At 48.0% G+C, this 24,905-nt stretch overlaps 1 long non-coding RNA gene across 2 annotated transcripts in view; it reads left to right on the top strand.

Moving 5' to 3' along the window:
- The first annotated feature begins 13,432 nt into the window (after positions 1–13,432).
- LOC133353096 (uncharacterized) overlaps positions 13,433–24,905 on the top strand; it is a 39,064-nt gene continuing 27,591 nt past the window's right edge. For both annotated transcript variants that reach the window (XR_009756332.1, XR_009756333.1), the window contains exons 1-2: positions 13,433–13,697; positions 14,126–14,268. This is a non-coding gene — a long non-coding RNA (uncharacterized LOC133353096). The remainder of the gene's footprint in view (positions 13,698–14,125; positions 14,269–24,905) is intronic.

Genomic DNA, 24,905 nt, shown 5'->3' with positions numbered 1-24,905 from the left:
GGGACTGGCAGGTTAATTCCACAGTTCAGACGTGGTCTGAAACGGGACATTGCCTCTGTCCACCCTCAACTGACTGTGTAATTATAATGATAATTTACAGTCATTTGTCACTCCACTGCTGGATGAAGTCCTCTCCATGCTGTCAGATATGGGGGTCGTTTGACTGTACTTCGTGTGGTTTGGTGAAGTGGGAAGGTTGTCAGGGACCGCACCGGTTAGATATTACACGCAATTGATGTTAACCATGGCCAGGAATTGAATGCAGGTTTCCGGATAGTATGTACGTTGAACTTCTTTCGCATCGTACGCAGCCAACCGTGCAAATCGGAGGTGCAGTGGAAGGACAACAAACTAAACACAAAAAAACGGTTCGAAAGAAATGAGTTGTCAATCGAGATGATTTACAAAGCTCAAGTGCCTTCCTAATATCGGAAGAACGAGCATTCCAGACGGCCACAGAAGCGCATACGAAAGCGTGCGATGCAGTGACCGTCTTTGTTGGATGGCTATAGCCAAAAGCTGCTGCGAGGGTGACCGAAGTTTGCGAGAAGGTTTATGCTCCTTGACAAGACCAGCAAGGTATTGGTGGTGTACTTGCGGCAAACACTTTGTGTGTGTAACGAGTGCGACCTTACGATGTATTCGTTTGGCAACCGGAAGCTAATGCAGCACAGCGCACTAACCGCTGTGCCACTCGATGCCAAAATGAATTAGTATGTCGTGATAATATAATTACATGCAGCTCTCCCTTGCAATAGAGAGAGTCAGTTTAACACGAAGCAGGCTTTCGCGACCAATATTATTCATAATAAAGCTTTTTGGGTTAGATCGCCTAAGTATAAATGTGTCGAACCCCTCCACCACCCGACACAGCCAATCAGTAAAGGATTTGTCATGTAAACAAAACGCCAAATTGTTATTACTTCAGCCCACCGGTGTGTTGGAGAGTAAATCTGCTCAAAAGTCGTCAGGGTCAGGATCGAACCCACGACCCCATGTATACCAGGAAAGGCAGTCAACATCACCGCAGCACACCAAAATCATCTTCTAACAACAAGGTATTTTCGGGACAGTACAGAAAGTAGGTTTCAGGTCCATCTGTAAGCATTTGTTTCATCTCTATGTGGGGTGATGTTATCTAGACCCTCGATTTTTCACCCACAATTTCTTTTTTGAACATAAATTCTCGATACAACCCAAAGCAATCATGTGAAAAAGTCATTAGACTCAGTGAGGCTTTACTTAGTAAACAAAGCAATTATTCCTAGAAGTTACAAAGTAGCTGCTTCAGTGAATTTATGCAATGGGTAAGAGGTTAATTAAAAATAATAACAGGGGATTTTTTTACTGTCCTTGAGAAGAGAGACAAACATCTTGGCAATTTGGCTGTCTGGTCTTCAGGAAATATTGAGTTGTGTAGTTAGGCAGTTTAAAAATACTTGGAAATGATAGGTTTGTTGGGTTGATGCTATAGACGGCAGTGGCTGCTGGCAGCTAAAGTTGCGTTCAAATCAGTCACCGAAGTTTAATGAGTCTTCAGAGTATAATGGATGTTAAAGGCATTCGTATTTTCAGACTCAATACACATCAATGAGATGGATATCATTTCCATTAAACCCGCTAACAGCCACTGCCATCGACTAACAATAGGTGCTGTACCAACGGCTTCAACTCAACCAGACCAATTGTTTTCTCTCTGTTTGAGACCATCTTTCCGTAAAGCCCCAAGGCTTAATATTTATTGTTGCCCAGTCTGCCGAAATGTCAATATCTTTATGGACTGCCAGTAACAGTAAAAAGAAACCGCGCAATTGGCTTGGAATGAACCGATAAAACTTGATTCAACCCATTTGTAAAGCCACAGCTGAATGAAATCCTCGCCTGATCGTGTCGGCAGTGGGAGTTGTTTGATCATACTTCACCACGATGACCAGGGCAATGCAGGTGAGTGAAAGGGGGGGGGGGGGGGGCATGACACTCGCCACTTGTGCCAATCACGCCCAGGAATCAGATCCCAGTCCCCGGGTTCTCAAAATGCATAACCACTGTGCCACACTAATGAGTAACACATTCATAATTATTATTATTCGTAGAGCAATAGTGCAGTTGTAGAATGACCACTACCCTTCTCTGTACGATTCTGACCCCACCACTACCCCCAAGGCATGTTCAATTAGTTGTGCACACGAGCACCCTTCCGATTGTTCACATCGGGAACCACCCCTGTGTCCTTAATCCCCATGCCGCCCCATCCTCTGACAAATGAGTGCAGCCGTGGCGACACCCAGCCAGCCCAGTTCCCCCACGCCTCCTCTCCCAGTCCTGCTCCCCCCACGTCTCCACCTCCCTCCCCCAGCTCTGCCCCCCACTCCCCCACCTCCCTCTCCCACCTCTGCCCCACTCCCCCACCTCCCTCTCCCACCTCTGCCCCCCCCCCACTCCTCCGGCTCCCTCTCCCACCTCTGCCCCCCCCACTTTTCCGGCTCCCTCCCCCAGCTCTGCCCCCCCCCCACTCTTCCACCTCCCTCCCCCAGCTCTGCCCCCCACTCCCCTACCTCCCTCTCCCAGCTCTGCCCCCCACTCCCCTACTCCCCTACCTCCCTCCCCCAGCTCTGCCCCCCCCCACTCTTCCATCTCCCTCCCCCAGCTCTGCCCCCCACTCCCCTACCCCCCTCTCCCAGCTCTGCCCCCCCCACTCCCCCACCTCCCTCCCCCAGCTCTGCCCCCCACTCCTCCACCTCCCTCCCCCAGCTCGGACCCCCCCACTCCCTCACCTCCCTCTCCCAGCTTTGCCCCCCACTCCTCCACCTCCCTCCCCCAGCTCTGCCCCCCACTCCTCCACCTCCCTCTCCCAGCTCTGCCCCCCACTCCTCCAGCTCCCTCCCCCAGCTCTGCCCCCCACTCCTCCACCTCCCTCCCCCAGCTCTGCCCCCCCCACTCCCCCACCTCCCTACCCCAGCTCTGCCCCCCCCACTCCTCCACCTCCCTCCCCCCAGCTCGGACCCCCACCCCTCCACCTCCCTCCCCCAGCTCTGCCCCCCACTCCTCCACCTCCCTCCCCCAGCTCGGACCCCCCCCCACTCCCTCACCTCCCTCTCCCAGCTTTGCCCCCCACTCCTCCACCTCCCTCCCCCAGCTCTGCCCCCCACTCCTCCACCTCCCTCTCCCAGCTCTGCCCCCCACTCCTCCAGCTCCCTCCCCCAGCTCTGCCCCCCACTCCTCCACCTCCCTCCCCCAGCTCTGCCCCCCCACTCCCCCACCTCCCTACCCCAGCTCTGCCCCCCCCACTCCTCCACCTCCCTCCCCCAGCTCGGACCCCCACCCCTCCACCTCCCTCCCCCAGTCCGTCCGCTGCTGATGGACGGGCTGCCTGATTTGTCCTGCAGCCGTGGAGGGCCGAACGGCCAAACAAACCCCCGTGGGAGAGTGTGGCCTGGTAATGCTGCTGCTGCTGCTGACAGCCACCCCCATCTCTGAAGCAGTAATGGCTCAGGTGATCATCGTCCATATACCATCGGGCATATATATACAGTGCATATATTGTGTGGATATATGTATGTATTATGTATGTTGAACTTTTTTTGCACCGTACGTAGCCAATTGTGCTAAAGAAACGACGTGAGAAACATGCATATTATCTGGATATATTTTGCACGCACACAGCATACTGTATATACAGAGCGTGATAATGTCTTACTGTTTATTATATGGGGAATTAACAAGGCCTATTCTCTTCAGGGTGGATGTTAAACACCCCTTGACGTGATTTTCCAAAGTGGGGCATTGTGTCACTGTGTCACAAAGTGAAACTCACCTTATATGTGGTCCTTTTACCAGTTACTCCAATTATCCACGGAGTCAGTGCATACACTGGACTGCCTATTATCCTATTATCCATAGATGCATTTCTGCTATCATCTGAATTTATTGCAGATAAGAGGAGTGGCCAGAAGTGGCAGCAAATACATCTCAAATCCGCGTCGTCACGTAGAGCTGTGAGTTAGTATCGCTAGGTTTGAATAATTAATATGAATATGGTCGGCCAATAGCGTCCCTCCTCCCCACCTCCCTCCCCCCCCGTTATCGACGATGACCACGTGTTGAATCCCTGTCACTACATCGTGAAAATCCCGATGCTAAAATGGTTTCACATGCCTCATCCGAAAGAGCATTAGTAATTGCAATCATCTCTTATCTGCTGAAATAGTTAAACCTAAATCATGAAATTAGCACACGCAAGGCAACATCAGTTTCGATGCAGATGTTCCCCATTCACGATGGCCATTGCACCCAACAGGTATCCCCATCAATCAGAAGTAGTTTGGAAATAGCTTCCCTTCATGTCAGTCGGGATGCATTATGTGCTTCAACACAAGGCACTAGGAACGCAGCCAACCTGAATTTGATTCACAGCCATCGGCTAACATAGATGTGGAGCGATATCTGAACTGTTACTGTGTGCATGTTAAACTTTTGTCACACCGTACGTAGCCAACCGTTCTAATCGGAGGTGTGGTGGAAGGACAACAAACGAAACCCAACAATCTGATTGTTGTCCTTCGCCCGCTGCGCTCCTGGTTGGATGCTTCACCAATCCACTCTAACCGGCTTGATCAAGTATACGTAGCATGTAGGTCTTGCCAATGTTGTGACTCATGATTGATTTTTGGGTTTTGCCAATGTTTGTCCGGTGATGGGGAGGGGGTCTTACGACTGACATTTGGCGAGAGCATTCCAGCAAAAATGTCCAATGCCGAGTTTGTCAAAGCTAATCGAGACTCTTTGCTTATACAGCACCATAGCTGCGTCCCCAAAATGCCGCTGTTCATTATGCGGAGAGGCATGCTAGTTATTAATATGTTGAATTAGCCATTTCAAATTAGGCCTAATATTGAATAGATGAGATCACTTATACACACTGCATATACTGATTACGGCATCATCAATTATCATTATCAGCCATTTCGTATCTAACGTTGGGTTAAGGTCAGGTGACTAGTTAGTAATTGAAGCTATTGGGTTTTCATCTGGTGGAGGCTACACACATGCTCCAGTGCTGATATCACGCGTGACACTCGTCCGCTGAGATCACAGTTCTCTGGCACTGCGAAAGCACTACACAGTGCAAGTGAATAAACAAAAGTATTTGTTCGTGACTGAGAGCCCATTGAGACAGCATGTTTCATTTGCAAGAGGGGTCTGAGAAGACTGGAGGATAAAGGGCAATGTACTGAATTGTGCAAAAAGCAATGTAAAATAGGCCATTTGGCACTTTGGAATTTAAACAAATCTTATGGTTTTATTTTTATCTTACCTGTCAAGGCCCACAGTATCTCTATTTTCAGAAGCGACCTGGCCACAAATGATAGCTCAACGAAGTAGCTCGTCATTTGCGGTCAAGTACTCCAATTGCACGTTGATTCTAAATGTGGAGGGAAAAAGCGGAGGACCCGGAGAAAAATCCACGCAACCACGGGGAGAACATGCAAATTCCAAATGTACAGGCATCAGGGTCGGGATTGAACTCACAGCCTCCTGTACACCAGGTGAGGTATTTAACATCTCGCCACCAAGGCGCCCCGTGAGGTTAAATACCCCAGGTAGATTCACAGGTCAAAACGTGGCTTTCGTAGCATTACTCATCTTCACTGAGAGCCCTTAACCAGCGGTGTAAACTCCACATTTCCGCGCTGCAGGCCAATCTTGCACGCCGGAAAGCCACCACAGAATTGACACAAAGTGGTAGTTGTTTTACTGAGCCCAGAGACAGGATGGGAAGAGTGGGTCTCCAAGTGACATTCACAACCTTATTTTTGCGATTCCAGCCATCCGGTGGGATTCCAGGCAGATTGAAGACCAAAAACTATGGGAAAATGCATAAGCAATTTTTATATGAATAATCATTATCCATCAGAGCTCCCTTGTGTTTAGAGAATGTGTTGATTTAAGGTAATTTAATATTTAATTTAGGTAAATATAGACGGACTTAATCTAATCGTGGCGCTGTCATATCGTTGAGACAAAGTGTCAGATTATAGTTAGGTTGAATTATGAGGTGTGACTAAACAGACCAAGAAGGAATTCGTACCTCTGTGAAATACCTCCGCTGGAGCCTTCCAGTGTTATTGCTATTTTGCTGAGCATATCCCGTGCGATATCGTGCTCGCCGGCTAACGATGGCCATGTACGCAAGTGCTGGGGCTAATATTAGAATGCACCACCGTTTAAAATTGCTTCCCTTTATGCAATTTCAGTTTTCGAACTGCTCAGAATTGCAATGCGCTCACTTTCTGCGAATTCTCCGATTTGCCTTGACTCGATAAATATAAGCCCCACGTTTCGGGAACCAATGAACCAATCACCCACCAATTGTGAAAATATATTGCATTGCAATAAAATTTGAATTTATATAGCATCTAAATATGTTAGTATTTCAGAACACTGTTGAGCTAGTGTTTGGAATTTTACATATGAGATTGAGAACAGTGAAATAGGCTGTATTGTGTACACAGCGCTGCACATTGGTTACATGAAATAGTGTTCATGTGTATGAGCCAGGTCCAAAAGGAACATTAGGCATTTTAAACGGTCTTCAAAATACTCGTTAAAAATGGTATTGGCCAATAATGCTGATGCAAGACCCAATTGAACAAGCATCTGGAGACTTCGTTTGGAATTCATGGACAAATAAATAACTATTGCGATTTACAGTTTTATTGCACCTAGGAGTAAATAAGAACACAAATTGTATTCATTAATTGTTTAAATGCAAAAACAATCTCAAAGTGACTTACAAATACACAAAATAAAATATAGGGCAAGACACAGAGGGGAGGAAAAAATAGAGTAAAAAGATAATTAAAAAAACTAAAAAAGTCCGTGGCAGAGGGATAGGACTGGCGCAAGGGAGGGCACAAACGGTGACCAGCGCATGCACTGCCGGGCAACAAAAAGCCACGTGAGAGTCCCAGCAACCCTCAGAAGCGCCCTGGGAAGTCTAAAAAGCACGAGACATTAAGTAATATAATTTTTTTTTTAATACGCTTTTATGAAATGTACTAGTAATGGCAGGACTCTGCGACTCCAGGAAGTGGCCCCCGAAGCTTGCCACAACGTAAGGGACCGTGGCCAATTACAGACAACGTCAGTTGAGCGTGGACAATTAGACCCAAGCCGAAATATAACATAAAAAATAATGTTTAAAAATACGTTTTTTTTCTGATAGAATATAGTATTGTCATCTGTATGACGTAAGTATACCAAGTTTGCAGTCAATACCACATTGGGAAGTGGGTTAAAATTGAGTTACGAAATTTGAGGATACAAGAACGACAACAACAACAACGACAACAGACAGAGTGAGTTAATAAAAAGCGTGTAATAATAAAAAACCACCATCGCTATCAGCACCTAGCGCTGCCAACCACAGGCCAACCATCCCCAGCCACCCACCGTTACAAAATAACAATCCAACCCACCACAACCACCCAACCACCATCACCCACCATCACCAACAACAACCGACTCTGCCACACGAAGCATGTATGTTGGACTTATTTCACACCGTACATAGCCAACCATGCTAATAATCGCAGGTGCAGGGGAGGGACAACAAACTAAACACAAAAGACAGTTCTAAAGAAATGTGTTGTCAATATAGACGATGATTTAAAAGTGCATAGCTCCAGTGGCTTCCTAATATCGGAAGGAAGAGCGTTCCAGACGGCCGCAGAAGCGCGTCTGAAAGCGCCACGCGATGCGGTGACCGTCTTTGTTCGATGGCCAGACAAAAGCCGCTGCTGCAAGGATGACCGGAGTTTGCGTGATGGTTTAAGCTCCTTGACGAGAGCATAGCCGGTAAGAGAGTCCTGGCAGAGTCTCGCGGCGTGACGATACCGTGGCAAGTACCACGAGGGTCCCCGTGCTGCTGTGGTCGCCAGGCCCAGGGAATTCTCTCCACACAACGATGCTACGATGGCTCACACATTTGCTCTTAGAGCCTTGAGAGGAGTACATAATGCCTTGAATGGGGACGTAACAAAGTATAACTAAGTGTATCGATTATTGTACCCTTCAGGTTCGATGCCTTATTGGTGAACGTTTAAAACCATCGTTAGACCCCGTTTTCATGGAGTGGCGGTTGACTTTCGACAAAGTTGGCTTGAGTCCATCGTTTGAATCACACGAGGGGATCTCTTCCCCCGCAGACACCGGCGTGTGTCACTGCACCTCAGTCCACACAACAGATTGAACCTGGATGGAGGTGACGTCGTGACAAGTACGCCTGAGTGATCCGGGTAGAATTGGGGATCTGAAGGGGTTGGCTCATGAACAGCAAATAATTCTGTGCCTAGGCTTCGAACTGGAATATGAATCTCACAGTGGAGGTATAAGATCAAACCGCTGGATGGACCAGCAGCAGTCTGTGACTACGGAGGGACTACAACATGCTGATGTTGGCTGCTGCTGTTGGCTTGTAAACAATTGTGCACCTTTGATTATGTAATTTATTATTTTTAGCAAGTTCCTTTTCTATCTGCATTCAAGCCACCATGGATATGGGCCAGTGTGCAGTATACAGCATCACATTTGGCCATGCGTGTGTGTGTGTGGTACAGACATGGTGGACGTTAGAAAACAATAATTAAGATACAGCGGTATTACTGAGGTGCCTGCACAAGCCAAGGTGTCTGCATGAGGCCACAATGAGAATAAGAAGTTGCGCAACGCACTTTGGGAATGATGCGTTTACAGGCTGGATTGACAGATATCTATTCCAAGTTATCAACTTGAGATTTACACCATTCCCCTTTACTTTCTCTCTCTCTCTCTGTGTGCTTCCTGGAACTCTCAACTCATTGCAGAGTGTCACTCCTCCGGATCCTGTTGTTAGCCTCGGGGCAGGCACTGTTTATTTTTCGGTGGCATCCTTCACGAGCCTCCTCCACAAAAGGTCGATCTTGACATCTCACTGGTTACCAGTAGCCACGCGGACGTGAATTCTCAGACGCACGTAAACAGACGCACGTAATAAATGCAGATGCGGAGAGACGCGTATAAACACAGACACGTAATAAATGTGAGGAAACGTAAACCACCGGTGATCCTGGCCATCGGCGAAAACCCACGAGTGACTTTGACCTACGAGTGTTTGGGCGTGGGGGGCACCGTCTGTGTGCGTGCGGGCTCTGGAAGTGCATGCAAGCAGACAGGCATCTTATCCTACACAGCGCCTGACGCTGAAGTTGACGCATTCTGGCACCAGCCCCCGACTGGTGGCCAGGCACACAAACCTGTCTCCTGACGGCCAGCCTCACCGTTGTTACATGGTCAGCGTAGCGTGCAGGCGTTCGATGCTCTGCGGTCCATTTCGCTTAGCGTTAACACGTGAGGCCCCCCGCATAAGGCTTCTGCACAATAAGAAGGGCATTATCAGCGGATGCTCAACAAATGGCATCCTGGAAATGTAAACGCTGTCCTGCTTCCTGTGAAAGGAAAAAAGAATAACATTTGGTCAGCACAGATTATTTTGTTTGTTTAAACGTGAGTTGTGCACACTACTAACGTATAGTTTCACCGTACAATCTAATATTAATGGTTGCAACAAAGTGACCGCTTATTTATTTTTTGATCAAAATTCAACAAAATGTCCATAGTTTTCACAATTTCCCTACAAGCTTCATTAATAAGGTCACGTGGTCTGTTTTTTAAGTACTATATAAAGGCAGGCAATGTTCTTACATTTGCATATATATGTTTTATTTGTTCAACCCCTAAATGCAATGGGCATCACAAGATAATGTTCAGGAGCGGATGACGGGAGGTGAAACGAGATGGAGTTGATTTGGCAAGAAAAAGTGGGAGATAAACGGGGGAGGGGGGGAGGGGGGTTGAGGGGTCAATGGCATGGCACGCTTTAGTACTAAGTTCACAAGGCCTGAGACTGGAGTCTGGCCTACATAGTATGGAGCAGGAGGTGTGTGGCGGGCTGAAAAGATCTGGAATACAAATGGGGCCCTAAATAATGCACTTGAAGTATCGAGACCCACAGAGCAAGCCTCTGTCATTCCGTTACACCGATAAATATAAATTGTCCGTGGGTTCGTGGTGAAGCTTTCTCACAATCATGTGTCGGTGTGCTGCTTCTCATGGCCTGATATCCAGTTCTTATGCTGAATGAATGGGACATTTTAAGTGTCGTTGCTGAAATATGTGTAATCTTATCTCAGCTTAATTTGATTTAATTAATGTAACCGGTTAAACGCCCATTAATAAGTGAACACTTTTTTTTTTACCAAAGAAGATTTGGAACCATTTTTCATAGAGAAAGATATATAGTATATACACATCATACGTCGTGCGTTTTCAAGATTACGATTTTGATTCTGATAAACAGCACACGAGGGCCGAGGTGACAGACTGTCCTGAGAATTATTCGCGATAGTTTTCTGGAGTGCGTTGTGTTTCGTGGGCCAAATAGCTGCCTGCACCGGTGTTACAGCGTGGCGCGGAATGATTATTCGATGACTTTAAAATCCTTTCCATTATCTGTATTTCTTAATAAAGTTCCCTACACTGGCTCACAAAAGCACGATTGTCTCTAGTTTTTTTCAGTCAAAATTGTACGTCTTTAATTCAATCAGATGCCTCCATAAACGCTGAGAATCATTGGTTTATTTCTTTTTTCCGTACAGATACAACAGGAAATTGTCGTGCATTGCAGCAACTGCATTGGAGTCAACTCAGTCCCTGGCAGAGGTGGGACAGTCATTGTTATGCAAGTCCAAGTCGAGTCTGAAGTCATCAAATTCATGACTCGAGTCTGACTCGAGTCCAAGTCACATGACTCGAGTCCACACCTCAGAGGTGGGACAAAGTCATTGTTATGCAAGTCCAAGTCGAGTCTGAAGTCATCAAATTCATGACTCGAGTCTGACTCGAGTCCAAGTCACATGACTCGAGTTCACACCTCTGGTCCCTGGTGTTCTCAAAGACCTCGGAGTCGTCAGGTGGCATGAGATCTACAACTCTTGGACGTTGTTTATCCCCGACAAGGTGCAACACCTTGCTGAAGCTGAAACGGGGGGCGTATGACTTCACCGTCCGCCCTCCTTCCGCTCCCAGCATGGGTGAACGATGTCACGGGTTTTGCAGTTTTTTCAGTTTAATTTATTAGGAATAGCCCTGTGAGCCATGCGACTCTTGACTCGGATGCAACCGCAACAGACAAAAACGTGAACAAAGAACATCTTAAAGTGACTACACGCAACAGAAAAATCCAGGAGAAAACAGCAAAGTCTTCCAGAAAAAAACACCGCATATCGACGCTGTGTGCAAAACATCCCAGTGGGATGCAAGTCGAACAATAACGGGTAACTCATTTACAGCGCCCTCGCTTTACCGAGGCCGACGTGAAAAGTCTCGTTTTGACTGCGGGACCGCCTGAAGGCTGAAAGTCTCTAAATATCCCCAAAACATCCCCTTAAATCAACAGCCCTCGTTTCCTAAACCATTGCAGAGTTTGTTCTGGACGCGTAAAAAAAATAAAAAGGTCGTCTCTATCACTGATCAAAACAAAGTAAAGTCTAACTCAGAGACCCCGATCTAACCTTTCACCATAATCTCCGGTCACTCTGTAATCCAATTTTAAAACACTTCTTCATACATGCTACTTTCACGGGGTGGAGCGGGTGGCACAGGAGTTCTTGCACCGTGCACCTGAGCTACATTTGTTGGGGACCACGGCAGTGAGTGATATTTAAACTGGTCAAGCTCTCCCGTTCAACCACCCACGCCGACCCGCGTAAGTGAAACACGGTGCTAAAAAAAGCCACTACTCTTAATAACACGGGGAGACATTCATCCACACGAGGATTATCACACGACTGTATAGTACGAGTAATGAAACCGTGATAGGTAATTGTTGGAGTGCATTGCTATTCTATATACCGTACGGGACGATTGTAACACGCACAAAAGGACAGTAATAATGGCTATATGGTGTGTGGAATTGTTGGGGAGGGGGAGGAAGGTCGGTAACATAGTGGTGAGCGCACTGCGCTATGCATCCAGCGACCCGAGTACGATTCTCGCTCACGGCCAACACCAGTGACGATTATATCTGAACTGATCCTAGGCCTCCCGTAGGTTGACTCAACCTCAAACAAGTACCTGGTGCAACGTGTAAACATCGCAACTGGGGAGACAACGGTGGCCGGGCATGGTGTGGCACATTGCCGGCCTTAATAGGTGTTCGCTAACAGCACTTGCCCCAAGAAGTCTGTTTAGGTTAAACGGGGGATATTGGTCTTTGTGCATGCATGTGCAGTGTCTTTTCATCTACTTTATGTGTGTGCATGTTTACCTAAACTATATCCTGCCCATGAAATTTCACAATCCAGTCTCTTCGTCTTCGTCCCAAGCCAATAGACACATTTACATTACGTGGAGACCATGCGGATAGTGTAATGAAGCAATTTCAAAATGAAAATGAAAACGATGCAAACAATCAAAATGTGTCAAGTGAAGTGTCACAGTTACAGACAGATGATCAACAGAGGATGGACAACTTGCAATGCATTTTTTTATTTCAAAGCCGTACAAAGGACTGAGGGCTCAATTTGCAGATACGTCCAAAGATACATACGGAAGTCATGCTGAGCTAACACGAGGACTGTATTGGAGTTCCAGATTGAAGTACACATCAATTAATCTTGCATTGTCAGCAGAGGTGGTGGAGCATATACGGGGAGCAAGGCAGGTACTCCAACCCCCCCACCTCACCCCAGCCAATAATATATTAGTCATCATTTACAGCTGCAACTATTCATTGCGAGGCATCCTGCAGGCGTCGGAGTCATGTGGCGTGCAGCATCAGAGCTGTGGCCTGCAGGGCTACAAGGGCCTTGTGGGCTGCAGAGCGGCGCAGTCTGCAGGCCTTGTGCGAGGTTTCCACGGCCACTGGCGAGCGGGCTCAGTGGCCCAGGAACGACCCTGGTGCCGTTCTGGGATCAGCACCGTAGCATGGGTCTGCGTCCCACGCAACTCCTTGGGCTTCACCCCCTCCCCTCCTTACCCGCCATCCCCCCTCCTCTCCATTCCCTCCCCCCTCCATTCCCTCCCCCCTCCCCTCCATAACCGCCACCTCCCTCCCCTCCATTCCCTCCCCCCTCCCCTCCCCTCCATTCCCACCCCCCTCCCCTCCATATCCGCCACCCCCCTCCCTTCCATTCCCTCCCCCCTCCCCTCCATTCCCTCCCCCCTCCCCTCCATCCCCCCTCCCCTCCATTCCCTCCAACCTCCATACCCGCCACCCCTTCCATTCCCTCCCCTCTCCCCTCCATACCCACCACTCCCTCCGCTGCCAAAGAGAACCAGTATAAACGTAGACATGGGTTAGGTTAGGCTTCACTAAGCTCGTGTCCGTTATTCTCGTAATTATTTGCAATATTTATTTATTAATTACAAAAACAGCCACCCCCAAAAATTTAGCAAAGTGAGATTTTACGTTGACTGCATATCCCGTTTCCATGTTGATCTCATGACATGGTGCATTGGTTCCAAGTGCAGTTTGGGGTAACAAAAAAAAGCACGTGGCTCAGAATGGAAAGCAAAGCTGCCCAGCCCACGCTGTGTCAACCTACCCGAGCCCGCTTGGATGTCACGTTGGCCTGATAAGGCCGCCGTGGGAACCCACGGTGAGCCAGTCGGTGAACTGAGCCACCTCTCTTCCGAGTTTGTCATGGAAACACGGCACTCAATGCGTTGCCCACAACCATCGATTCGCAGCTAAAGGTTTGGTGATCTGGGGTTGGTGCTGCAGGGCAAAAGGCGCAGGGCCCCAAGTTGCTCAAGGGCCGCCTGATTCGTGAATAAATGTGGGTGCATCAAACATCAGCTCAAATTATAATCCAAGTAAACTTGCACAAGCTAATCAACATACAAAAACAAATTAATGTCATATCATGTCTGCATCTCTATTCTGGTATTCACTACATCTATATATATATATAATTTGTCGAGATTTGTATCATCTCGGTACACATGTATATATCTCTTCTGTCATCTCCCTGGGAGTTACACACATTGAAGGATGAGAGCCACACATTTGTTTTTGTCTTCTTAGGGCCCCAATAGGTCAGCACCACAACTGGGGGAGATGCTCATCTCGTCTAGGAGCTTGGAAGCAAGGTCGGGAGTTCACCAGAGACGGAGCCTCCAAGACGCATCCACCTGCAGGGAAAGGAGGTGCCTGTAGGATGCAGTACGGTGAGTAAGTTGCTAACCTTTCTGTGCTGAGTTACAGCGTTATCCCGTCATAGGCACGGGTTATATATGGGCAGTCTGGTTTCCTCCCACACTCAAAATACCCCACAACAGGAACGTTTAAAATATCTCAAAGAATAACTCCCCTGTGAACAGCATGAGACTCAAGTAAGGCTTTCCTGAGTGCAGAGCAATTATTATTTGTAGGGCTGACAAGTTAAAAATGTACTTTGTGAGTGTTTGTGTGTTTTATATATTTAGTCCAGGATATGTTTTGAATGTCCATTGTATACAAATAATTTCGCTTGGAAGGACCACCTTACAATCGTAAGGTTGCACGTTCAACTCAAGTTTATTTGTGTAACCAGGTAAGAACTGAAGAGGCCAGGATAGTCTTATTTATAAGTGACCAGGGTGTCCTCGTCTGGAATCCACTCGTTCCATCATCACCCTGGAGTCGACAAAAATAAGTACCACGATGTGGAGCATCAACAATAGACGACTTCCGTTAGCCCCTGTCATAGAATGTAGAATTTCCACAGCTGACTGTGGGTCAGCTGTTTGAAATGGCCGTTTGTGCAGGAAGACAGTTTGGCCTGAATCCACGTCGCCATTTTTAGCCATCAACGTGCCACCTTTTGCAGGACGATTGTCTCATTTCTTACAGAAATCGGAAACATGTAACAACCTTCAAAGAAGAGTGGAGCAACTCTCACACGTACATCAAACATGTGTGTGTGTGTGTCCGTGTGTTACCACATCGGTAGTGTCGCAGTTATCACGCTGTGATAAGAACCTGGCGACCCGAGTTCGATTTCCACTCACGGCCAAGACCAATGACGATTATTTGAACCGGTTCTAGGCTTCCCCTAGGTCGACTCAGCCTCAAATGAGTAGCTGGTGCGGTGTGTAAACATCGCCACTCAGAAGACAAAGGCGGCCTCGCCTGGTGCTGGCCACCCACCCCCTCGTGTGCTATGTCGGCTTTCATAGGTGCTGCTCGCTAACAGCACTTGCCCCAACAGTCTGTTAAGGCTCTAGGGCAGTTATTTGTCTTTGTGAAAGAGAGACAGATGGAGTCTGATTCGTCGGTTCAGTCCCGATGGTTTGGCGAGTGCGGTGACATCAGCACACATACATCTCCAATTCCTGTCGGAAACTCTCGTGGTCGTAACGCTTCTTTTGAGCAAAGGGCCTCCACCCGTTCAATATTGGCGAATAGAACCAAAAACGGTGGCATAAATTAGGCAGAATAACTTTTTCAGCAACTGAGGATGGTGTGAGAATTCCATGAAGTTATGGGGGTGAATCATTCTGACGCGCTTGTCTGGCTTGACCACTTGAATGTGAAATTGTAGTTGATGCTCTGCATCGACATCAGCAGCCACACGAAGGAAGAGGTTATTTGTTTTGTTTGTTTATGTATTAAATTTCGATTTAAAGCTTTCGTGACAGCATGGATTCATCTTCTTGGTTCTTTCGGTAAAGTCACGTAGAAGGGAAATAATAAAAGAATTAAAATAAAACATAATAAAATAATTATCACGACGTTTTGGCCACAACGCAAGCAGCCGTCCTCAGGTGAAGAACAGGGCTGTCGGAAAGACATTCGGACGCTGTCGTTCCGACAGACCTGTTCTTCATCCTGAGGACGGCTGCTTGCGTTGTGGCCGAAACGTCGTGAGAATTGTATTTTGTTATGTTTTATTTGTATCATTTTATTATTTCCCTTCTACGTGACTTTACCGAAAGAACCAAGAAGATGTTTATATATTGTTCAGCCAGGTGGCCCTGTAGCAGAGTCCTTAACTGACAATTCAAATGTTGTGAGTTTCAAATTCTGCACAGCAGTGTTAAATGCCCTTCATCCATCGGGTACCAATAGAAAAATGTAAGCAAGCCACTAAATATATAATAGCACCAGTCTGATTTTTTTTTACACTAAATGCAAGCTTGGGCAAGGCAGCAAAAGAACAACAAAAACAGTCCCAGACCACACGAAACCAACACACAGTTCCTTTGTAAAATGCCACGTTAAAAATTGAAGTATCGATGCACAGGTAAGGATCACAGTTACAAATCACATTGGGAAATGTGGCTGTATCCAGCACTCATTTTCTGCATCAGGATATGTTTTGAAGGAAGATTTACGATGTCAAGGGAGGAAACAAGGATGTTTCAAAACGTTGGTGCTACAAACGGCAAAGGCTTCGTCACCTATTCCAAACCTGTTCTAGGGATATTTGAACGTCAATAAGATGGACGGACGCCTTGGGTTTCTTGGATTTTGACATGGGGAAAGTGAATTATCTTCGTATAGTGCAGATTTGCCAAGGCGGATTTTTACAGATGAACAGGGCCCAATGTAGATGTATTCCTGCTTCAAGTGATGTTGAGATTGGGTCCCCCCCAAGGATGAACTGGCTCTGACACAGCCTCGTGGAATATGCAGCTGGTCTCAGCGCATCAGACGAGTGGTGAGCAAGGTCCATCAGGCACTCTTTTCCAAGGGACACCAATGACTTTATATAAATGCTATATAAAAAAAATGTAAGCATGCAAATAATGAAATAACAACATTCTGAAATCGACTTTCTTCTCTGCCTGCCTTGCCGTGATGGTGCTATTCCGCGCGCCTCGTATGAATTTGCGACGCGGCGCTAATTGGCGCAGACACCGCGCGTATTTGCCTCCCTAGCCCCACACCCACCACCACCCACCCACTCCCCCGGCCTTGGCAGAGACATTCCCTCGTGGCGCGCGTACAAAACAAACACGCAACGATTTTAAAAATAGCGTCTCGTTGTTTCCTGTTGAACAGCGCGCAGTCACGACGAACTCGTCGCCCCCCCCCCCGGCCACGTCTCTTTAAACTCCATTTGCATTCTGCCCGAGAGACGCAAATGGAGCGCCTCCGTTAGCCTCTTCAAAGTCCCCTTGAATCCATTCGTTCGTTCGGTTACAGCGTTTGATTCGTTGCGGAAATGTGTGGCAAATAAACTGCCCCCCACCCCTCCTAGAGCACGCTCAACCAAAACATTGCATGTGTAACGAAATTATAAATCCATTATAAAAAAAATCTATTTTTTTCAAGGGGGACATCTGCTAAATGCAGTTATGTATGGCCAGTTATATATTTGTTCGTTTGTTTATTAACAAAATGTTGTCGAGAATTTGGCAAACAATATGCAATGTGATTCGTGTAATTTCACCCATTCTAGTTAATGGCAAACCATTTGCAATGCGAGAGATTGCGCCAATGATAACAGACGGGTGTGATATATAGAGATGCAAGGAGCGCTAACATGCTTGAGCATAAATTAGTTTTCGTATTAATGAGGCGGCTAGATCTTCACTGTCAGCAGCGTCATTAACACTACCGAATAAGGGCCAATACTGACACGACAGCCTGTTGTCCTGTTCAGATACAAACCTTCATCTCGTTCCATAAAAAAAAATACTCGCCAGCCGTCGACATTCAAACTGTTTTCTAACAAAAAAATACAGGGTCATCTATCTACAGATACCCCGCTGGTTTCTAAAGACCCGGAAACTTTCTTCTAAGCAGCTGATCGAATGTCGTGAAAGCAATTGCGGATCCGCATCTTACAGAGGAGAGTTAAGACGTGGAATACAAGTGTTGACTTAAAGCTTTCGTGACTGCAGGAATTCATATTCTTGGGTCTTTTGGTACAGTCACGTAGATAGGTTCAAAGAAAATAATAAAACAAACTACGACGTTTCGATCGCAATACAAGCAATCGTCATCAGGAGAAAAAAGAGCGGGAAAGCTGCTGAGGCAAGCTGTTTCTAATGTTTGAAATGTGTGTAGCCCAAGGGTCATAAACGAAGTGGGCAAGGCTAGTGATGTTCAAGTGAGAAATTTGCATGTGAGTGTAAGATCGGAGAGCTACCTCCACTACGACGAAGGCGCGGAGGTGGCCATTGCATTGTGAGAGATTAGCATGTCAATGTGAGAGATTAGCATGTCAATGTGGGAGATGAGCAAGTCAATGTAAGATCGCAGATCCACCACCACATCGAGGACAGGAGCGACGGTGGCTGTGTTAGTGTGAGACATTTAACCTGTTCATGTAAAACCAGAGGGTCGAAGATAACTACTAACATCGAAAGGTAGGATGGTAACATCACAGCCAGTTATGACTAAAACTGGTTAATAACGTCCTTCCAACTGAGCAATCATTTATTGTTATGTTGTTATTTTCTTTGAACCTATCTACGTGACTTTACCGAAAGACCCAAGAAAATGGAATATAAGTGTCGTATTAATATTGGCAAAATACTGCAGAGGCTTCGAAATCAAATGTTTTATCTATTTTCATTGCAGTGGAGAATCTATAAAGGGAGCACACTGTATATATATCTCTGCAAAGGCCCACATTCCTCCATTACAACACTATTTGTGTTTATATCTCGTATATATACACAGTGGACATATCTATTTTTATAGAGGCAGTCAGTCATAGGCAGAGTAAAAAAGTAAAATCTTAAGCCTGGATTTGAGCAAGGGCAGGCCGTCGACAGCATATATGGCTGGGTAACGGGCGTTCAAAGCCAGAAGGCATCCTATGTTGAACTTCTTTTGCACCGTACGTAGCCAACCGTGATAATCGGAGGTGCCAGTGAAGGACAACAAACTAAAGACAAAAAGTGGAAAAAAACGTGCAAACTCCCAGTGAATGAAGGTTTATCAGGGGCTTTGACAGAAGCCTTGGCTGCTGGAGTAAGGAGCACACCGAGAAGAGTAAGAGTGAACGGGGGATGGTAGGCAGGACCTAGTCAAGGGATGATCTTGAAGACAGTATGATTGTAAACTTGATCTGGGATTGGATTGGGAGCCAGTGTAAGGGTTGGAATATTGGCATGATGCCATCTTATGTATAAGTGCAGGGGGGACATCTGGAATCTGCAGGTGAGGTATGTTGGAAAGCCACAAAATATAGCTGGGGTAGGGAATGGCAGATGCAGGAGATGTCGTGCTGATGGAAGTATGGACTCCTGCAGAGTTCAGATATGCGGGTCAGATGTGTGCTCCCTTCGTTCATCGGTTAGAGGCTCTTTCTTCCAAGTTGCATTATATCTCGTCTCTGTCATGAATGTGAAAGGGAGTCCACAAGTGATGTCATTGAGAAGGGAGCTTCATGGTTCCAACAACGCATACGCTACACTCGTAGGGAGCCCTTCCTACCAACTACCCCATGCTCACGTCACGCTCCATTATGTCTATTCCTCTCCTGTTCCTTCTCGAAGATTCTCGAACGCTCACCCCCTTTTCCTCCTCCTCACCAATCCTGTCTCTCGCTCACTCTCCACCCTTAAACGATTTTTTTTACCAAGTTCCTTTTTCAGGAGCGACCTGGCCACAGACAATAGCTCATCGAAGTGGTTGATCTTGTTAAAGTTTATCGCATGATTCTAAATGTGGAGGGAACACCCATAGGACCCGGATAAAAATCCACTTGATGACGGAGAGAGAGACATGCAAACTCCAAATATACAGCAGGCGTCAGGGTCAGGATCGAACCCACGACCTCCTGTAGACCAGGCAAGGTCGTTAACATCTCACCACCATGTCGCCATTAACCGTTCCCTTCCTCGTTATCCATTTTCCCTGCTCTCTTCCCTTCCCGATTCCCTCGAACCAATCAGTGCCTCCCCTGTCAGCTGTGCCATGACTTTGCATCGTTATTTATGTATTCAAGGGCCTTCAGTGACCCTTACTAATGTACCGTATTTCAATTATACGATTCGCATCGGGCAAAACATCAATAAATTAACATTATTATGATACAGAGGATACGGTATTAATCGTGAATGTGATGACTTGGACTACGTTTTGCTGTTCAATAAATGGTCCTTTTGTATTGTTTACAGCTTAAGTATGCTCTTTGATTGATTTCATTAATATATAAAGTTTATGGTAAAGATAAGTTTAATGTACTTGAGATACAATCAGCTAATTTGCAAGGTCTTTGGAGCATTAGATATTTAAAAAAAGCTAGCCATGCATTTAACACTAATACCATGGCAGGCAGGTGCCACTTTTGAAATAATGCATTTTCATCATCATCACGATCCCTGGGCAGATAGCCCGTAGGTGTCAACTGCACATTTCTTTCCACTTTTCTCCGTCGTGTGCCACGATGCTCAAGTAGCGCCACATCTTTCTGGCACCAATCTCTTCATGTCGTCGTCATCGTCAAGCCACTCTCTGTGAGGTCTTTCTCTCTTTCCGGTTCCTTCCATTTTTCCGAACGACATGCTTTACATTTTTCTGTTTTTGTCCATCCTGCACGTGTCCAAATAGTGTCAGTTTCCTTCTCATCAGCTCTTCCTCTATGTGCAACTTTTTTTTTACTTCTACTGTACGTTGGTCCCTCTTTGGGTCCAGCTTAGATGCAGTATATTTCTGTAGTAATACAATTCAAGTACAATATCTGATCTCTGTCAGTATTTTTCAATGACCAGGTCTCGCAGGCATACAAAGTTGTACTGAACACCCATGTTCTTAACATGTTCAGATTGGTCTTGTAGCTGATTTGCTTGCTTCTTCAGGGACAATGACTGCAGATGTTATTGGATCCTGCCAATTACTCTGTGTTTGCGATCCTCGCATTTCAGTCTTTCGTGCAGTCACTGTCCCATCTCAGTAGACTTTCCAAGTGTAATAAAGGACTCGACCACGATGTCTGGCTTGGTGTCCTTTATTCGGTTCTTCTCTCTTAACCCGCACGGCTGTCCTTCTATAAGACTCTATACTGACACTGATACTGCTCTCCTGCAGTTTCTCCCCTCGTCGTTCTCTCAGCCTCTCTCTCCTCTCGTCGCTCTCGTAGCCTCTCCCTCACACACAGCCTCGCCGGCTGTGTTCCCCGCAGCTCCTCGTCCGCCTTCTCTCCAGCCGCCCCACCGCTGTCTTCTCTCGCAGCTCCGCTGGCTGCTCCCTTAGCTGGCCACCGCTGGCCGCCGCTGCCACCCCTTGGCTTTGCCCACGTGGCCTTACTCTGGTCCAGTCCCACTCGTTCTGCCTTCCTCTTCCGGTCTCCTCCCTTAAGAACCTTAACCTTTCCTCCCACGTCACCTAACTCCACCTCTCCGTGACGTCACATCCGGGAGGTCGCCCGCGCCCGCATTACACCACCCTCCCCCGTGGAGAAAAACCCAGCCGACCTCGGCTGAACAACACCAACAGTAATGCGGGCGAACCCGAGCGTAACACACCAAAGGACACCAAGCATGCAATATAACAGTAAGAACAATCAACACAACTCAACAATCAATAACGTAGCAGAAGCAGGCAATAAATACACAGTAAGAACAATACAACATAACAATCAACGAAACACAAGGGATTTAGAGCGTGTGCGGGTCGCCGGCCCGTCCCGGACGGTCGGCGGCCCATCCGCGGAACGAGAACGTGATTGAGTTTGAGGAGCGACAGGGTGAAATCCCCCTGTCGCTGTTGGAAGTCCACCAACGTCCCGTGTCCTTGAAGGATCAGTCTTGGGCTTGTCCCGCGGATGCGTCTGCAGCGGGGTCGGAAGGGCTGCAGGGCTCGAAGGACCCGCAGATCTGGCAGGCACCCTCCGAGCAGAGCGCCTCGTCCCCTCCGGTGTCAAGGCCGGCCTGCCTGGAACAGGTACGACAGGCGCTCTAGCAAGATCAATGGACGCAGGCGGGGGAGAGTCGGCAGCAACAGACCCCGGCAAGGCAACATTGGGAGATGATGCATCATGTAGGGGAGCAACATACGGTTTCAAGCGCGACGTGTGAACAAACCAGCGGCGAGAACCAATTTGAACACGCGCCGACTGAGGATTAGGAACCTCAATGAGGCGGACAGGCCCTCGCCAAGGTTTGTGAAATTTGGGAGAGGTACCCGGCCGCACCTGCGGGCAATGGAGCCAGGCCAGGTCCCCAACCTTCCAGGGGCACTCCCCTTTGGAACGCCGTGCGTACCTCTCATTTCGGGCCTGAGCTTTGGCCGTAGCCACACGGGCACTCTCCCGCGCCTCCGAGACCCGGCGAACAGTGTCCCGAATGTAGTCAGGAAGCGGTTTACAAGGTCCCCTCACACCGGTTCCCATCTGCACATCCATTGGCGGCACGTTTTCCCGACCATACATAAGGTAAAATGGCGAATAACCCGTAGCCGCATGAGGAGTCATCCTGTACGCCGAAAGCACCCCCGGGATGTGCAGGTCCCAATCCGATTGTTGCTCACTCACCGTGTGGCACAGCATGGCAGACAATGTCCGGTTTAGCCGCTCAACCATACCATCCGTTTGCGGATGGTATGGGGATGTCCGGACCTTCTTAGTCCCTAGGCCCGCGCATACTTCCGCCAATAATTTCGAAGAAAAATTTCGGCCCTGATCCGTAAGGAGTCTCTCCGGCGCACCCTTGTCCATAACATATCCGAACAAAAAGGCGTCGGTAATGGCCGCGGCCGATTGATCGGGCAACGGCCAGGCCATCGGCCAACGGGAGAGGTACTCAACCCCGACCAGCAAATATTTATTACCCCTCGCCGAAGGTGGGAAAGGTCCCAAAATGTCCAGTGCCACCAATTCATTGACCCGAGACACCCGAATTGACTGTAAGGGTGGCACATAAGGATGTTTAGGAGGCTTACGCCGGGCACAGTCAGGGCACGCGCGGACGTGCCCCACGACATCCGTCGACATGCCGTGCCAAAAATAATGACGTTGCAACGTCAACAAGGTCTTCTGCACACCCAGATGTAATAGCGTGTCACAATGGAGAGTTCTAATCAACTCGTATCGGAGGGACGCAGGCACCACTAGACGCCAGTGTTCCTGGAGACTTTCCCTCCACATAAGCAGACCATCTCGGACCGCGGTTTCCGGCGCACCCTCCGTAACCGGACCCCCAACCTCCACTTTGGATCGCTTCCGCAAGGACACTAACGACTCATCCATCATTTGCTCCCTTATCCAAACAGACCGTGGCAGATTCAAAACCCCATCAGTCGGCCCCGGTTCCACAGTAGCATCCGACTTCTCCACAGCCAATACCACCGGCTGAGGGGGGGGTAGGCTGGGCGCACATCTCTGCGTCCCCGACGCACATTTGCAAGGGGAGCGCTGCGGCAACCTAGAAAGTGCGTCTGCGTTCGCATGGCGCACCCCTTTACGATGGTGAATTTGAAATGAAAATTCTTGCAGCGTGTCCAACCAACGCGACAGCTGGCCGGAAGGTTGATCCATTTTAAGGGCATATTGCAAGGCCGCATGATCCGTACGTACGATAAAGGAACGGCCGTACAGGTACGGTCGAAACTGACGTAGGAAAAAAACAACGGCTAAGAGTTCCCTGCGAGTGACACAGTAGCGTGTTTCCGCGGGCGACAGGACCCGGCTACCATACGCAACGACGCGCTCTACGCCCCCTTTAGACTGAGACAACACCGCGCCAATACCTGTGTCGCTCGCATCCGTATCAAGAATGAACGGTTGATTGAAATCCGGATAATCCAATGTTGGGGCGGTAGCCAACAGATTACGCAGACTCTGAAAGGCCGCCTCTTCCGGCGGTCCCCACGCAAACTTACGTCCCTTACCCGTAAGGAGGTGCAAGGGCCTCGCGATGGTCGCAAAATTCGGTACAAATCTTCGATAATACGAGGCAAATCCCAGAAAGCGACGTACATCCCCCACGGTGACCGGAGTCGGCCAATCTCGGACGCACGCCGTTTTTTCCGGGTCCGTAGACACCCCCTCAGCACTCACGATGTGCCCCAAATAACGGACGGACCGTTGCAGTAGGTGACATTTCTTTGGTTTAAATTTCAAGTTCGCGGAGCGCATCCTCGCGAACACCGTCTCCAGCCGCCTTAAATGTTCATCAAATGTGCGGCTGAAGACGATGATATCGTCCAAATATATGAGACATGTCTCCCACTGCAACCCCGTCAAAACGAGTTCCATGAGCCTTTGAAATGTGGCAGGGGCCGCATTCAGCCCCATCGGAAGGCAGTTAAATTGAAACAACCCCTGCGGCGTACGGAATGCGGTCTTCTCCCGTGAGGGCTCGTCAAGGGGAAGCTGCCAAAATCCCGAAGAGAGGTCCAGTGTAGAGAAATACTTAGCCCCCGACAATGCGTCGAGGGAGTCGTCCATACGCGGCAGGGGATACGCATCTGCCACCGATATCTTATTCAATTTTCGAAAGTCAACACAGAATCGCAATTTGCCATCCTTTTTCTTAACCAAAACCACAGGCGCGCCCCATGGGCTGTTCGACGGCGATATAATATCCGCAGCCAACATATCCTCCACTGCCCCCCGAACGTGTTCTCGCTCGGCCGGACTCATTCGGTGCGAATTCAACCGAATAGGGGCAGCGTCGCCTGTAGCAATGTGATGGTGAAGCAATGAGGTGCGTCCCAAATCCAAATCATTGGAGCTAAACACATCGGAATACGTCAATAACAATTTATGAAGCGCACCCCGTTGATCCACAGACAGGGAAGAATTTCCGTCACATAAGCTAGCAATCCAGCGGTCATCCGAAGCCACAGGCTCGGAAACACCAGCAACCACTCCCTGGCTATGCGAACAATCGTGAGCCGTAAATGCCGTGGTGGCATGTGCCAC

Source organism: Lethenteron reissneri, chromosome 42 (assembly GCF_015708825.2).
Source record: "Lethenteron reissneri isolate LAM-NWPU_2019-01 chromosome 42, ASM1570882v1, whole genome shotgun sequence".
Taxonomy (NCBI): Eukaryota; Metazoa; Chordata; class Hyperoartia; order Petromyzontiformes; family Petromyzontidae; genus Lethenteron; species Lethenteron reissneri.
This window is presented reverse-complemented; position numbering and strand designations above follow the sequence as displayed.